Source organism: Pecten maximus, chromosome 8, assembly GCF_902652985.1.
Source record: "Pecten maximus chromosome 8, xPecMax1.1, whole genome shotgun sequence".
In the NCBI taxonomy this organism is placed as follows: domain Eukaryota; kingdom Metazoa; phylum Mollusca; class Bivalvia; order Pectinida; family Pectinidae; genus Pecten; species Pecten maximus.
Window position 1 is genome coordinate 2,940,149 of NC_047022.1, and position 6,000 is coordinate 2,946,148.

At 41.4% G+C, this 6,000-nt stretch overlaps 1 protein-coding gene across 3 annotated transcripts in view; it reads left to right on the forward strand.

The window, feature by feature from the left end:
* The window catches only part of LOC117333625, a 28,144-nt gene that overhangs the window by 15,086 nt on the left and 7,058 nt on the right, over positions 1–6,000 (forward strand). The window lies entirely within an intron of this gene.

The window sequence follows — 6,000 nt, forward strand, 5'->3', positions numbered from 1 at the left end:
ACACGTGGGGTGTGTAGAGTTAGGGCATTGCGATGCTCGGTGTCGAACAGTGAGGATGTAGTCAATTTGTTGGTTCTTATGTGGATTACCACAACCTCCCGGCCCTTTGACTTTATTTTTTTATAATTATGTACATTGGTTTAATTGGTTATTGACGAGGTTCGATCAGCAAATTGATATACTTCAGATATATTTCTCTTGTTGAGGTATCGCATGCTATCTAACACAGGTTTCCATTCTACACAGTAAATCGTTGTTTTTCCTGGTCGGCGACATTACCTGTGATATAGGGTACCTATCTAGTATTTACGGAAAGAAAAAGTACAAAGTTTACTTTGTTGTACATGAACAGTTTCAATCAGTAAGATGGTTTTATTTATTGAATCATCAACAATTGTTTGTTAAATGATGTTGTTATGCTGGAAACGAAATATATAAGCCGCACATCCCGTATTCGTTGTTTTCTTGTCTTTGATATATAACTACGTAAGACAATATTATTTTTGGACGCACAATAGATATATGTAGAGGGAGAAAATGAATGGAAACTATTTCCATCCTCAAATATCTCCTGTGTTTAGATGCTATTTTCTTCAAAGCAATGCTCCATGAATGATAACTCGAAGGTTTCTGGTGTTCTATCGTCCCTTTAAAGTGTTATATTTTTCAAAAGCCGGTAAAAAGCACAAACATAAATTTAAACCTTTCAGTTACATATAGGGTAGTGTCATACACAGGGACTCGTTTTCGAGATTCTGAGTAACATATATATGACATCAGTAAACAGCCACAACACTATAAATTAAATATTCATATACAATTGAGTGTAGACTAAAGGTTACAACCAAGTGCACTCCATTTGGACTCCAGATAAACCTTATAAAAATCGGACTTTTTCATCGATAACCCCGATTGGCGATAGCCCCTGTGATCACTTCATTCCTTTAAACATTTCTATGTTTCAGACCCGTGTACGTTCGCTGTTCCGTCTTAAACGCAAACGCTACGGAAATGCTACGGTAATGCTACGATTGACGCTCACAAATAATCCGCCGTTTCTGAATAAATTGTCTGGTTCTTATAAAAAGCGGATCCTAGACGAAGCGAACACATAGAAACGACAGTGAAATGGTGTCTGATGGAGTGAATGTTGTATCGGGAAGTGGAAGAACGTTTTATCAAACTGTACTACTATAGAACAGTATGCGAAAATTTGTACAACTTTTAGAAACCGGAAATATTAAGGTCATATAAGGATCTTTCAAATTTAGGAAAATTTATTATTCTCGGCAATATTGTATAAATGTATAAATACCCCTCACTAATTAATTGACGGACTTGAACTTAAAGAATTCTGTCTGTTGTGTTTGAGAAGTTACCTGGAAGAAATCAATGAATCGGCATTAATGTTACGTTAATTGTCAAACAATATTATAAGCATCGTGTCAAAGGTGATCAACCACACTAGAGGTTCTGTCGTTACCATACTAAATGTTCCGACGTCACCACAGTAGATTTCCGTTCTCACTATACTAGAGGTTCCGTCGTCATCACAATAAAGATTCCGTTGTCACCACACTAGAGATTCTGTCGTCACCACAATGAAGGTTCCGTTGTCACCACATTAGCGGTTCCGTTGTCACCACACTAGAGGTTCCGTCGTCACCACACTGGAGGTTCCGTTGTCACCACACTAGAGGTTCCGTCGTCAACACATTAGAGGTCCCGTTGTCACCACAATAAAGGTTCTGTTGTCACCACACTAGAGGTTCCGTTGTCACCACACTTCAGGTTCCGTCGTCACCACACTAGAGGTTTCGTTGTCACCACACTAGAGGTTCTGTCGTCACCACATTAGAGGTCCCGTCCTCACCACAATAAAGGTTCCGTTGTCACCACACTAGTGGTCCCGTCGTCACCACAATAACGGTTTAGTTGTCAACACACTAGAGGTTCCGTTGTCACCACACTAGAGATTTCGTTGTTTCAGTTCCATTTGCATGATGGGTGTCGTCGTGACCTAGATTTGCATGGCGAATGTCGCCGTGACCTAGATTTGTATGGTGGATATCGCCGTTACCTAGATTTTTATGGTGGTTGTCTCTGTGACCTAGATTTGTACTGTTGATGTGGTAGGGACATATACATGTATTTGTATGGCGTATGTCGCCGTGACCTAGATTTGTATGGTGGATATCGCCGTTACCTAGATTTGTATGGCGTATGTCGCCGTGACAAAAATTTGTATGGTGGATGTCGTCGATGAAGATCAAGTCGATTTGCCAACTTGAACACGTGGTCTTAATTCTCTGTTTTAAAGGGTCTCCACGTAAATCTATATTGTCGTGCACAATGTAACCACGTTTTACCGATTTCGAGTTAGAGTTACCCTTACCTTATTATGTGGACGTTATCTGTTGTTGTTTTTGTACAAATAACATAAAATGATAAAATAAATCTCATTAGAATAACGAAAATCTTCAATTTTCAGAGAATCCATCAATCCACACTGTTGTATTTTTATGAAGTGGGAGTTTATAAAAGACCTGCTGGAAACTGTAAAAGGAGAAGACATGGCACCTGCCTTTATTAATCGGGATGAAGCATTCCATGTTTTTTTTTTAATTTCTAATATCTAGGGGACACTGAAAACGCCAAACTTGTCCCAATTGCAACAATTGTGGTTGAATTTTTTTCTGACTGTTGCTCCCCCCCCCCCCCCCCCCCCCCCCCCCCCCCCCACCCCCCTCACTCGGTGTCTCCTTAACACCGGCTATCATATTACAAACAATTTATCTCATATATAACTCAAACATATATAAACATACATATCATATTTCTCTTACACGCTCAGGGACTTCATTTATCGGATACCAAGATATCTATACGCTTCCCTTACGTTACTTCATATTTACCACTTAATACTTACCGTTAACACCAACCAATGGTAGACTATGGCCGTACCAGATAATGGTAAACTATGGCCGTACCAGATAATGGTAAACTATGGCCGTACCAGATAATGGTAGACTATGGCCGTACCAGATAATGGTAGACTATGGCCGTACCAGATAATGGTAGACTATGGCCGTACCAGATAATGGTAAACTATGGCCGTACCAGATAATGGTAAACTATGGCCGTACCAGATAATGGTAGACTATGGCCGTACCAGATAATGGTAGACTATGGCCGTACCAGATAATGGTAAACTATGGCCGTACCAGACAATGGTAGACTATGGCCGTACCAGACAATGGTAGACTGTGGCCGTACCAGATAATGGTAGACTATGGCCGTACAAGACAATGGTAGACTATGGCCGTTCCAGACAATGGTAGACTGTGGCCGTACCAGCCAATGGTAGACTATTGCCGTACCATACAATTGTATACTCTGACCGTACCAGACAATGATAGACTATGGCCGTACCAGATAATGGTAGACTATGGCCGTACCAGATAATGGTAAACTATGGCCGTACCAGACAATGGTAGACTATGGCTGTACCATACAATGATAGACTATGGCTGTACCAGACAATGATAGACTATGGCCGTACCAGACAATGGTAGACTGTGGCCGTACCAGACAATGGTAGACTATGGCCGTACCAGCCAATGGTAGACTATTGCCGTACCAGATAATGCTAGACTATGGCCGTACCAGACAATGGTAGATTCTGGCCGAAACATACAATGGTAGACTATGGCCGTACCAGACATAGTAGACTATGGTCGTACAATACAATGGTAGACTGCGGCAGTACCAGACACTGGTATACTGTGGCCGTATCATACAATGATAGACTATTGCCGTACCAGACAATGGTAGACTATGGCCGTACCAGACAATGATAGACTATGGCCTTACCAGACAATGGTAGACTATGGCTGTACCAGCCAATGGTAGACTGTGACCGTACCAGATAATGCTAGACTATGGCCGTACCAGACAATGGTAGATTCTGGCCGAAACATACAATGGTAGACTATGGCCGTACCAGACATAGTAGACTATGGTCGTACAATACAATGGTAGACTGCGGCAGTACCAGACACTGGTATACTGTGGCCGTATCATACAATGATAGACTATGGCCGTACCAGACAATGGTAGACTATGGCCGTACCAGACAATGATAGACTATGGCCGTATCAGACAATGGTAGACTATGGCCGTACCAGACAATGGTAGACTGTGACCGTACCAGACGATGGTAGACTATGGCCGTACCAGACAATGATAGACTATGGCCGTACCAGACAATGATAGACTATGGCCATACCAGACAATGGTAGACTGTGGCCGTACAAGACAATGGTAGACTGTGACCGTACCAGACAATGCTAGACTATGGCCGTACCAGACAATGGTAGATTCTGGCCGAAACATACAATGGTAGACTATGGCCGTACCAGACATAGTAGACTATGGTCGTACAATACAATGGTAGACTGCGGCAGTACCAGACACTGGTATACTGTGGCCGTATCATACAATGATAGACTATTGCCGTACCAGACAATGGTAGACTATGGCCGTACCAGACAATGATAGACTATGGCCGTATCAGACAATGGTAGACTATGGCCGTACCAGACAATGGTAGACTGTGACCGTACCAGACGATGGTAGACTATGGCCGTACCAGACAATGATAGACTATGGCCGTACCAGACAATGATAGACTATGGCCCTACCAGACAATGGTAGACTGTGGCCGTACAAGACAATGGTAGACTGTGACCGTACCAGACAATGGTAGACTGTGGCCGTACCAGACAATGGTAGACTGTGGCCGTACCAGACAATGGTAGACTGTGGCTGTACCAGACAATGGTAGACTGTGGCTGTACCAGACAATGGTAGACTGGCCGTACCAGACAATGGTAGACTGTGGCCGTACCAGACAATGGTAGACTATGGCCGTACCAGACAATGGTAGACTATAGCCGTACCAGACAATGGTAGACTATGGCCGTACCAGATAATGGTAGACTATGGCCGTACCACACAAACCAAAATAGTTTCCCTGCCATTAAGAGAAAATGATTACTCGAAATCAAAACGAAATGGTTTCTTTGCCATCAAAACAAAATTATTTCCATGCTACCAAAACAAAAGGGCTTCCCTGCCATCAAAACAAAATGGTTTCCCTGTCATCAAAACAAAATGATTTCCCTGCCATCAAAACAAAATGGTTTCCCTGCCATTAAAACAAAATGGCTTCCCTGCCATCAAAACAAAATGGTTTCCCTGTCATAAAAACAAAATTGTTTCCCTGCCATCAAAGCAAAATCGTTTCCCTGCAATTAAAACAAAACGGTTTCCCTGCCATCAAAACAAAATGGTTTCCCTGCCATTAAAATAAGTGTACGTCTCTCTTAATCTAATAACGACTCTTTATTACTTTAGTATTGGTATACATGTATATAAGTCTATATTTACATTCTGTGTTGCATTTGTCTATATGTCGTTAGTAAACCAAATTGTATTCATGAGACTATATACTACAATTTACACTGATTCGGTCAGTGTAGGAATATAGCTCCAAATGTAGGTTAAACAATGGCCGCCAATTACTTTCGGCCTAGAGAGCTTTGAAATGCTAGCATTTATTTACAGAAGCCACAACGAAAAATAAAGCAACATCACAAGTTATGAGAGTATCATTTAAAATTTGAAAAATGTAGTCAACACGAAATTACTATAAGTGCCACTCTTGATCTATACGAAATAAGATCAATTTGTGAATGTCGTCACACTCACAGGGGCTCGTTCCGAATTTTCAGAAATGCAAGATACGACAACAATAAAAGTAATGTATTTATAAAAACAATCTTGTATAAATATCGGGAGTATCGACATGGTTTCCGTTTGAATAGGTGTAGGCCTTGTGGATTTTAGTTTTGTGATTATTTACTGATGTCAAAGGCCTACCTTACAAAATCGAGCCCCTGTGAAGTTGAAAATCGTCTGCTAGGTTAGACTGGAAAC